The sequence below is a fragment of the Ammospiza nelsoni genome, chromosome 13, assembly GCF_027579445.1.
Source record: "Ammospiza nelsoni isolate bAmmNel1 chromosome 13, bAmmNel1.pri, whole genome shotgun sequence".
In the NCBI taxonomy this organism is placed as follows: domain Eukaryota; kingdom Metazoa; phylum Chordata; class Aves; order Passeriformes; family Passerellidae; genus Ammospiza; species Ammospiza nelsoni.
Window position 1 is genome coordinate 12,328,031 of NC_080645.1, and position 12,173 is coordinate 12,340,203.

Sequence of the window (12,173 nt, forward strand, 5' to 3'; positions counted from 1 at the left end):
TACATTAAGATAATTTTTCCCAATTAGTTCTTGCCTAATGGTATCCTGTCTTGATTTCTTGCTAAAATCCTTTCAGCCATTTATATATTACACCTTCAGCCTGCATATCACACATTTCAGAAGGAAAAGCAAGCAGCACCTTCTGGGCCACATTCCCACAGTTTTGATCCACTATTTGTTTTGCAGCTCTAATGATTATTTGTAGTTAAGAGATCAATGGAAGCTCTAAAGATATTCCTGTGACATCCGGCGTACAGCTTGTATTCAGTCACAAATGAAAATAACCACACTGTGCGTGGGTGTCTGCACAGCAATGCAAACACCCGAAGCATAACAGGCCTGAGGAGGTACCACAGAGAATATCAATTCAGACTCAAAATGTCATATGGCATTATTACACTGTGCCTAACAAAAATAAGGCAGCAGAATGGAAAGGTTGCAAAACTGCTTGTAAACAACACTGCCAGGTGGGATGTTAATGCAGCCGCCTGAAATGGCAAGTGGAGCAAACCATGTAACCCTCAATTAATGTGTCTAAATCCAGGCTCTTCCCCCAGAGAAAGTGCCACTCAGTTGTAGGGAAAGAAAAGAGGAAAGTGAAGGGAGGGCAGATGGAGAAACTATTTATCTTCTTAGAGGTTTTATAGTTGGACATTTTATAAAACACCAAAGACATCTTCAAAGTCTGCTTCATTCTGCAGTAGTAATATTTATCATATAGGGTGCTTAAACCTTTGTGCTGTTTTTGATTTCTCCACATGCTTAGTTTTCCATCCACCAATTTGTTTCAAGCCATTTCTATACATGTCTACTCTACCGAAGTTTTACAAAACTGCACTGTTTCTCAGGTCATACTTCAGTTTGTACAGAAAAAGATATCCATACCTGATATTTTTAGATCTTTCCTTAATGAAATAATACTTATTCCAAAAAGCTTTCTACTGATCTGGTTATATTTTTGTTTTCTCTGTTTCTTTCCCAGGGCAAAAATTCTAATTCATCCTGTTGCTATAGAGCTCCTCTTTAGCCAGTGCTAGACAATCAGAAATACAGCAGCTACTGGCTAAACTTCAAATTCCTGGAGTGTAGTCCCAGCATGGAGGATGCACATACATGTTAGAGAGAGCTGGATGTATTATACAATTGTCTGACTTGAGTATTCACAGCCGAGGAAATCAGGTTGGTTGGTTCTGTCTCTTTTGTGAACTCTGACAGATCCTCACCAACATTTGTCATCTTAGTAATTTTATTGCAGCAATAAAAGCAACTTTATGTTCACACCTTACCTGCTCACTGGGAAAGCAGGAGACTAATTTATTAGGGAAAGAAGTAGGCATTAATCAAATAATTAACATGGCAGACACTGGCCAGTGTCTATCTGGTATTTCATAGGCTGGCCTATACCCATGTTTCAACTCAAATATATCCAGTGTTCAAATGCAAGTGCAGCCTGACCTCCAAATCGAAAGGAAAACCACAAAAAACTTCATCTTTTACCTCTCAGGACTGGCCAAAAGGGTGCCTACATGCAGCATGAATGGGTCAGACTGGTCAAAGACTCTGGACAGAGGCTGATGTCACCCCTCTCAGTTGCCTACTGCTCCATGCTGCCTTCAGCAAACACAGATGAGAGATTTCCCCATTTTCCCACCTTCCTGTCCTTCTGCAGGGTGAAGGGGCTCGAGTGAAGCTCTGCATGCCCAGAAGACTGGGCTCCCCTGGCACTCACAACTTCTCCACAGCCAAAGCTCAGTGTTTTCCTGCACAGAACAACTTGCCAGAATCACAGGTCACCTTTCACATCTCCTTGATAGGCATGTACAGATCTGAAACTTCATTTCTGTGAACAGGCTGTTTGAGTTGCTCGTTTTTACCCTGTGTGTCCCTGCCTGTGTCAGAGTATGACATTTCAAGAGGTGAAAATACCCATCTAGGTCACCTCTGGACCTCACTGTGATTCTTTTTCTCTCAATGTAACTTTTTTTCTCAACGTTGTCTCAATGGGATATGTCCTGCTCATTCTCTGATTGCATCCCTCCCAAGCAAGAGGCACTTCATGATTTCTGACACTGAGTCAGTACCAACTAAAGCACTGCACAGTTTGCCTTTGAACAGCAGGCACAGGAATTAATTAGGGCTAAGGGAAGCTCTCAGACTACAATTTACTAAGACAAAGCCATCTCCATCACCCTGCTCCTTACAGTGTTTTGATATTTTCAGACATGTTACTAGTGAGCATATATTGATCACCATTCCTTGAACAGAGAGCATTTTCCTACTGAGTGACTAAATGATCTGGATGTTGAAACATTTAATTGAATGTAAGTACGTTATTGGTAATTTTATTCAGGATTCTCACATGAGACAAATCACACCCATTATTGAGAAGTCCATCTTCTGGAAAGGGGCCCAAACCTATATCTGAATTTAAAGACACTGGAAAAATATAGGGGGAGAAGGTGGAAGTAAAATTTAATTGCTAAAGTATTGCAGGGACATAATAAATGGATTTTTCTTATATTGCTTACACCATTTAAAAATTGTAAACCTAGATTGCTTTCCAAATACAGATAGAATGCTGTTTTAGTTAACTATATGAAGGTGGAATGAGCAGCCAAGTGAAGGCAAAGATAAAGGACAAATCAGAATATAACCCTTAACCTTTTAGCAATGACTCTACTCTGTGGCCTGAGTCTACCCTGAGATATTCCTTACTTTATTTTCCCCTTGCAAAGTATTTCAGAAGAATAGCAAAACAGGTATGGAGGCACAGGGCTAGGAATCAGGTAACTGATGTATGCAGGTAGGGTCTGTAATTCAACAGTTTGGATGTTTTGACAATACATATACAGCAGTATAAAACATGAATATTTATGCAGCAACAGTTCCTAATTTTGCAGAGGTCTCAAAGAGTGTGAAAAATACTACACCAAGCTGTGTGAAGACAATAAAATCTAGAAGACAAGAAATACAATCTACGCTTCATTCAGCATGCAAATGATGACCTCCCTGATGTTCACAAAAACTGCACACCTGCATTTACAAATGAGTGTAGTTTGAAATGCCTACAAATCAATATTGGGGCTGAAAACATTCCAAACAAATACACAAGCTATTAATTTGAATTCTGACTCAGCTGACAACTACTGAATTTTCAGTTGTTGAAATGCCATGTTGAACATGCAAGAGAGAGGAGAGGCACACATTGTGAAACTGCATTTATGACCAAAGTAAATCTTCTGACTGCTTACCAGTGGAGTAAAGCAGCATGCAGGGCTCTCCAACTTCCCTCGGTGCAGAGTAATATCACATGACAGAACCTCTACTGCACGAAATGGCAAGCTGGGAAAAATAGATAAGGAAAGCATTGGTATTGAAATACACAAAGAACAGCAGATACTCTTTATTTATTGTGTAACGCATTAAATTATAGCGGACGGTGTAAGTAATTCGTAAGCGTCACTCAAGTGGAAAAAAAGCACTTAAAGGAAAAAGTTTGCAAAATTCATGAAACCTTTCTTCCCCAGTTTCTGAATCTCCCCTTTTGAAATATCCTCAGGGTACAGATGGGAACATGCAGATTTTTAAGTTGGAGTATGTACATTGCACGAGCCCAGTAAAATCACACGGCATGCTACGGAATCCAACAGCAAAATGGCAGGAAACAAAGACAGGATTCAAACTGACACTGAAGATGGAGCTCAATTTCTTTTTTCCCCAGTCCACCAAAGAAGTCCCTTTGCTATGTGGAGAGGGGAATGGCACCTGGATTCACATTTCTGCATCTGCTCTCTTGGGCTGAGTGCAAGCTTGCTCATGCTAGTCCAGCATCAATGTGGTGCATGACCCAGCTTCACAGAGGTCTCAGAAAACTGCCTGCTTTGGACTTCTGCAAGTTCTGCCAAACAGACTTTCTCAAACACCAGTGGGTGAAACTTATTAACACCAGTTATGTATGTTTCCTGTTCCTTTACTGGATGGCAGATGTCCACACCTGATTTCCTCAAAAAACTAAGAAATTCTCCATAACAATATGAATCATACTGAATTGCTTAATTGCCCACTGCACACATAGAAACTCACTATTTATTTCCCATAAACTACATGTATCATGGTTTCCAAACTACTGCTAGTCCAATAGATTATTCACCTTTTCATTCACCTTCAAAGATGGAGATAATACATCCCAGGAGGGTTGTTTTGTACTTCAATGCAGACATGTCCATTCAGTGAGGGCATATCAACAAGTATTTTCAGCTTGCAGATAATGATCTCTACAATTTAAGTCTAAAACATTCACCACACTGTGTGAAATGATAACACAATCTCAGCTTGCCTGCACTTGCCAAAGTCTTAGCAACCAACCCCACTGAAAACCCAGCTCTTGTACCTTTCCTTCTCAGCTTGAAGAAAGCAACTTTATGAGCAACCTTTCCTCAGCACCTTTTTTCCAATAAGCTACTGGAACCCGAGACCTTACACGTGACAACTTGGCATACAGGTCTTAAACAAAGAATCAGATGCTCAGGAACAGGACCTGCTAAGCCTCCACAAATGTTTGCATGTAGTCCTTACCCAGATGCTCAGCAGAGATTTCCATGCTTTGCCCTATGGGCTTCAGAAATGTGCTCAGAACCTGCTGGCACTCACAGCGTGCTCGGGATGAGGGGTCATTAGCCATGCCCTAAGCAGGAGCTGGCTTTGAAAGTGTTCAGTGCCTGTAAACAGCTTCATGTTATCAGCCCTGAATAACCAGCCACAAGGAGCTGCCTTGTCACCCAACATGCACTGGGTAAAATCCCTGGCTGGCATGGTTGCAGCACAGCTGAGAGCTGGCAGGTTCCTTGCATCTCACTACCCAACACCTCAGCCATTTTGAAGACTTGGATGTTTGAACATTAGCTTTGTATTGAAAGAACAGCCAATATTTAATATATCATCCACCAGCTGACTGCCATCATTTGGTTTGTGCTGTGGTGGGGAAGAGGTCTGGGCTGAGAGGGAGACAGCTGGGAAGGAAGGAGCCCCTGAGCCTGAACAGAGTGAGATCCCAGAGGCACTCCTGAAGTAGATGCTGGCATCTTCTGATGACATTGGGGAGTTTAGTCCAACTTAAAACTACAGTAGAGCTGACTCCAGAAAGCCTGTGAGTTCCTGATGCTGCTCCCCACACTGTGTCAGGCTCAGAGTGCCCAGGTATGCAGCTGAGGAAGCCCACAGCCAGTTTTTACCTGCCTGGCCAGCGTCAGACTTTAGCTTTCATTGACCTGAACAGCAATACACAGACACTACTTCCACATGAATGAACTATTCTTGAATAATTTCACCAAATATTTTAAGACCCAAACTGCTTGCTTTGAAATGCTACCTTTACCTATCCTCCTTTTATCTCAGAAGCCAGGAAGAGGAATGCTGCCAAGGCAGGAATCTGTTGGGCTGGAGATGAGCTCCTTGATAGGCTCCCTCTAACCCTGCAGCGCACCGCAGGCCTCCCGCTAATCATTGAGGTGAGCGAGCCTGAGAGGCTGCCTGGAGTGAGCTGGAGGAGGACTTGAACCCTCCAGAGGACCAAATTATTAAAAGAACACGGGCACCTAGGGCCAAATCACTTCAGCATGAGGGAGAAGCATTTTATTTTGTTTCAGTGGGTTTCTTTTGAAGTTCTAACCTCCCAAAAGTGAAAACTAAAAGCCGTATCATTCATGTTTTTTGCATTTCTCCCCATATCATTCTGTCTAATAACTACCTTTATGTCTCCTTTAACTGCTCTGGATGCATTTGATTTCCACACACTGATTTTTTTTCTGAACTTAGTAACAGATTTTTTTCCCTTGTCCAACTCACAAAATACTCTTTTATTGCTCACAACTGCTACTGAATTTCCTTTCTTCTCAGATTTTACATAGTCTGGCTACTCTCCTGAATGAGCACAACAATAAACCTCTTCCCTTGGATCCCATATGGAATCTGGATTCCTAATCTAACATAAAATTCTCAATGCTAAAACTGCTTGCCTATTTTTCATAGCATGTTTTTTTTACCATGACTCTGAAAAAATGAATATGAATCTCAAAACCAAAGGTTTACTTTCATATTACCACCCATTTGTATGAGTTTGTGCATCCTTCTTGTGAACAGCCCAGAGACCAAAGCTGCTGGCAGGGAACATGATCATGTCTGCACAGAACAAACCCTGAGGATGCAAAGGTACCACACTCCCATCTGGTGACATGGGACACCAGCCTGATTTAAACCTGCTCACATTGTCAGCTGGGAGTAACAAATCTCTGAGTACCTGCTTTTGAATAGGCCCTAAGAAGATGGGAAGGTAGAAAAATTTAATTAAGTGGCTCGTTCTTCCACAGTCAGGACATTATTTGATGTTAGTAAGATCATTCCCAGCTTTTCACCATCCTTCTCACCACAGAAGAAAAAGGAATGCAACCCCTTTGAAACAAACTGAAAGCAGAAATTGTAGATTCCTCTGGTGATCCTCAGCTACCTGTGAAGACTTAGCCTGCCCAACACTACACAACAAAGCAGCAAGTAAAGATCAAACTTGCAGCTGTATCATCAGCGGCTGTCTCAGTCCCAAGACTGGTTCAGAGCCTGGAGGACTGTGAGATGGGCTCAACAGATGATATCCTGTGGCATGAACAGTCATTCCTTTTGTTATCTTGCATTATTATGCTCTGCATTTATTATCTGAATCAGGATAAACTTCTTCAGATTTATGTGTTTGGATTAAGGTTTGTTTTCTTTTCTGAAAAAAAAAAAGCCTAACAATAAATAGGAAAACAAGGACCTTTGGTCTTGTTTTCCTTCATTCTCTAACCTCTCTGTTCTGCCTGCATTTGGTGTGCACGCAACAAGGACAGGTTCCCAAAGGACCAGAAATTGTCCTTGATTCATAGTTGGGTTAGTGGAGATGGAGCTGAAATCAGGCTCCAAATGGTTTGTTTAGATTTTTTCCCCTCTGCTTTATTATGCCCATGCTACAAGCAAGTTTGGTATGTGCATCTGAGTCCCTGCTGCAAGCCCAGCAGAGCAGAGGGATGTGGTGGCTGCACCTCTGTGCTTCACACACGTGTAAATGAGAGAGCTGCACTGGGTTACAGAAGAGAACTTGTAAATATACTCTAGCCCAGTGGTTGGGAGATGCAATTAGATGTCTGCTTTGAACATAAAATATTATCCATTTTGTTTGCTGAGCCTGCCACATGTTTCCCTAGAGAAAACAAGACACTAGAGGAAAGCTTTAAAACTTTTCATGCTTTCACAGATCCCCAAACCTCCATTACTTTACTCATCCTGAGCTGTTGCTCACAGCCTTTCCTGGTTGGTGTTCTCACCCACTCTGGACCTTCTCAGCATTTAGTCACCTAAGAAAGCCCAATCACACAGCAGATGACAGACAGTGCAAACAGCCAAGCCTGTTGGGAGGAATTTCACCAGAAATTGCTGTTGTTTTTGTTGTGTGGACTGAGTCACACTACAAACTTTCCAATCAGATTTCAAATAAACTGAAATTCATGGCAGCCTGAGTCAAGAGCTTGCTTTCTTTTGGCTCAAAAAACAGGGCTGATTTACCATCACCCAGACTGCAGTCCCTTCACATGCAAGCACTTGCCCAACAGTTCTCCAATTAGGAAGGAGTCTGGTCCCATTAAGACTAATCACACAAACCCTTACCCTATTAATTTGAGTTCAAAACTTGACCCAGAGTCTGTATCTCACACAACTGATGCCCAATATCTTAAATCTTCCACTTAGTGTCTAGAATTTTGGATAAAATAACTTTTGCTCAATAGATAGAAAAGGTTAAAATCTGATGTACAAATGCTTTTCCTTACAAGGCCACTAAATATTTCAGGCTTCCAAGGGTAAGATTTAACAAAAGTTGGGGCTGAACCTTGGAAACTGTATGGAAATCCCCCTTGGTCTAAGTGCAGACATGATAGTTTCTGCTTTTTTACCTACAATAGCAATGTGCAAACTCATAAACAGTAATTTCTAAAGCCATCAGAAAAGGAATTATCAAAACTGTGTAAGACCCACAGAAGTATCTGGAATCTTACACAGCTTTTATGCAAATTTTCCAAACAACTTCAAACACTTAGAGGCCCACAACAAACCTCATTCTCAGAAACACCTCTGATTTCCTTTTGCAGTAAGTATTTAATTCAGTGAAAGCTAAGAGAGATTCAAGCATTATTTCTAGCTAAAGACATTGCAATGCATTAAAAACAGTAAAAAAACATAACGTTAAAAAATTAATTAAGACAGTTCCTAAGATGCTTTTATTACAGTAGCTCTACCTGGCCACATATCACTTGACATCTGTCCACTTAACATCCTTTTGAACAAAAGATATTTTTATTCCAGAGCATTCAGAGGCAGCTACTGCATTTTAATGTCACACCTTGCCTTAATAACAAATTAACTTGAAAGCATAGATAACCCTTTGTTAAATACAGGCTGCTGTGGGCCTGCAATCTCTATTTCCAATGGAATATTGTAGAGCCAGGTTTGCACTGTATCTATAAGCAAACATTAGAACGTAGGAACAAATTCAGGAGAACTGTTTTATTCTGGTGAACACCAATATGATCAGCTCTTACTCATACTGTCTGAAACAAAGCCCAACAAAAAAGGCCCTGGATCAGGCTCACAAATATTTGCAGTAAGACAATTTGAACTCTCCCAATGGATAGGAAATGTGCCAATGTACTGTTAAAATTATCTCTCCACAATGAGAAGAGTGGCCCCTTTCTCTGAGCCCCAGAAGCTGCTCCACCTGAGGACCTACATATGTTCACATGCTCAGCAGATTCCCCCACAGCTCCACAGCTGTGATCAACTCTCCTCTTAGATGTACAAATCAACAATCAAAGGCAGTAAATATGTAATGGCACATGACTTGGGACACCTCCAATTTGTGACTTAGACACTCCTGTGCTCCTGAGGTGACCACATGAGGAAGGTTCTGCTTGGACAGAGGACAGAGGCACAAAGTCACCATCAGAGCCCACCTCAGTATCCACCCAAATGGGAAAGTAAGTGTCAAAAGTAAGTTCTAAAGACACTGCTCACTTGCTGCTTCTGCAATGCGATGGCCTGAGGTCAGGCTATGGCCAAGGGCTCCTGCAAACGCCCTCCTCAGAGCCCAGCTGTGCCTATTCATCATCATCTGCTTCATGGGGATTTTAGTCTGTCGGGCGGGGGCACCTTGGCTTTCGTGAGTACTCGGAATGTTATGTAAAGAGAAATCTCACTGTTTCCACTGTGAAATTTTGCCTCGGGCAACTTATGAATGTTCCAGGGAAGATATTCACCATTTTCAGCAAAACAGCTGACAGATCCATCTGCTGCTCTTGGTGATATTGGGTGCAATTTTCAAGTGCCTCAGTAACATACACTCCTACAGTCCCAATGAAAAGCCAAGTTCCTCCTGCATGACAATTTCAAGGGATGGGAGACAATAGACTTTTGCTCTAAATTTTTGAATAATTTTAAGGGTGATTTGCTTTTGAAATATCTCAACATTGACAATTATGAAGTTTGGAGGAGCTGGTTTTATACAGTTACAACAAGCTTCCCAAGAAATGTAGATGCTCCAAGGGGAAATTTCCAGTTCTTTTTGTCTAATTCTTCCATTTTATAAACCTCACCTTTATTTTTTCCAGAAAAAAATATCCATGGAATTTTAGTTGCCCCAAAATTATAATATGGAAATCTTTTTATCTCACACTTTTTAAACAGTAAAAATGTAGGTTTATATCTATTGCAATATTCTTTGATAGCCTGGTGAATTATGTTTTCACTTGGCTGTTTTTAATGCAAAAGTAAAAATGCCTCTTTTGATATTAAGAAATGAAACATTCCAATTTGAAATTTATTTTCACTGTATGAAAACCAGGTTTGAAGATGAAGTGCTTAATTTCAGTTTAAATTACATGGTTTAGCCAAATTCATATATATTAAGATTTTGATTAGCCAAACAAACAAATTTTTCTTGCTTTGAAACCTTTTCACCGTAATTTTTCAGCATGATTCTGAATTAAAAGTGAGTCATTCACACAGATGTCACCGCAAATTTATGGGTCAGGGAATTTTGAGTTTTCTCTGCCACAAATGTGTGAAAGAGAAGGACTTGAATGCTGCTTTATGGAAGAGCTCCCTGTAAATTTACCTGCAACAGAGCTGCACAGGCAACTACAACACACTCGTGCCCATGGGCTCAGCTGCCAGCAACCTCAGCTGCCAAACATCCTGTGGATGTGGCATCAGGGACACACATATTTATATATTTAACCCACAGGGGAGCACATCACCATGTCTGTAAGGGAGCCCCAAGGCTGGCATCCTTTCCCTATGCCTTGTGTCAGGTTAATAAATAAAGATGGTCACTCCTGCTTTGGTCCTCTTGACCCATGTCAGCAAGCAGGGAGTAGGAATTTGCTGCATCTGACGGCCTCCTCACCTTGTGAATAAAAGAGAACAGTATAAAAAAAATAGCCCACTGAAACTCATGTTTGGCAGCTGGCAACCTCTCCTGAACTGCCATGGGGGCTTTCATCTTTCTATGAACACTGCACAACTGCTGGGGGAAGAGATGGCGACAGAGCAACAACAAAAAAATTACACACAACTGTGTTCATCGGTGCCAAATCTCACTCTCCCAGTGCTGGTAAAAAAGGCAAAGTTTCTCAGGCTTTCCTGTAAGGTCACAGCTGGTACTTCTATGAATCTTCTTATTACATGGGAACGAGGCAGAGGTTCATAGAGAGAGACAGATGGCGAGGAGCAATGTTACTTATCCTAATGTGCATGTGAGACAAAGAGCTGCTTGGCATACCTCTCACTCCCAGTCCTCGCTGGGCCATGGCGGGCAGCCGACCCCCGCCAAGTGTTTGTTCCCCTCCACTTTCTATTCCTCCCCTCCGTGAGTCTGATCCTGTTTGTCTTTGGTGTTTACATGAATCATACTAGATGTTTTCCAGAGATTTGGGCTCTAATGAGCAAGGCCAGCAAAAACAGCAGCAACAAACAAACAAGCTGGCCCAAGCCAAGCTTGCCCACCGCCGTGCATTTGCATCCATGTAGGCCACCCGCTCCGTCTGCCCTGTCTGCCAAACCCTGAGAGGGCTGGCAGCACTGGGAATGGGCAGCCTGGGATGGAGCTTCAGGATTTGGGTTGTAGACGTACATATTAATAACACTGAAAACACAAACTGTGCCTGGGGTTTTCATGTGGGAGGGACAGGAGGGAAGCAACATTTGTGTTGGAGGGAAGGGGGATATTAATTGTGGCTCAAGTCAGGACTTCAACTGTGGGAATTAGGAGAAGGAAAAGAAGGTAAAAATGCAGTTTGCATATTCATTGAAGTATAGCTTAGAATATGAGGGAAGAAGGGCGGACTTTGATCTCTGTGGTATAAGGCTATCGCTGGAAGAACCTCACTCATTCCAGCTGAATTATTTCTGTTTTTCAGCAGCAATGGAGAGGAGAATCTAGTCTCCTGAGCCCAACCTCTTTCTTCAGCTGCAAATGGAAAAATTCACAGAGCACTTCCACTGCCATCACAGTGACAATGTATCTGGAATTAATGCTGAAATCATATGAGCAGGATCTTCCAGGGAAGACCTTGCAGAACCAGAGGCAGCACTTCTGAGAGAAGATAAGACAATATATGGCTCCATCACATGGCAATTGCCCTTTCAGACCACCATCCAAGGATGTAATTCTTCATTCAGGCAAGTCACTATTTATAACCAGACTGGCAGTGGAGGAACCCATCCTACCTCCTGAAAATGTGATAGCCAAAAATGCAAAGATTGCCCCTCAAACTGGCACTCAGAGGGAGGAGGAGGAGTTGGACTGGGAATTGGCAAGTTGCAGCAAGAAGATGAAGGGAATCGCTCGTCCAGAGTATTTTTATCTTGTGGTTCTGTAGGCAGGAAGATAAATGGAAAGGCAGAATATGATTCGCAGCTTATACAGAACTTTAAGTAACTCCTAAATAGCGTGCCATCATGGAGGGAAAGAAGACAAGATAAAAGCACAGCTTTTTTCTTTGCCTTTTTTTTCAACTATTACTAAAATGGTTTAATTCCTCAGCAGAGAGGATAATATCAGATTCACTTTAATACCAATTAAATTTAACTAGGTT

General features: G+C 41.8%; 1 long non-coding RNA gene across 1 annotated transcript in view; it reads right to left on the minus strand.

The window, feature by feature from the left end:
- Window positions 1-3,276: 3,276 nt before the first annotated feature.
- LOC132078859 (uncharacterized) overlaps window positions 3,277-12,173 on the minus strand; it is a 216,804-nt gene continuing 207,907 nt past the window's right edge. Inside the window, exon 4 of the long non-coding RNA XR_009419332.1 lies at window positions 3,277-3,342. This is a non-coding gene — a long non-coding RNA (uncharacterized LOC132078859). The remainder of the gene's footprint in view (window positions 3,343-12,173) is intronic.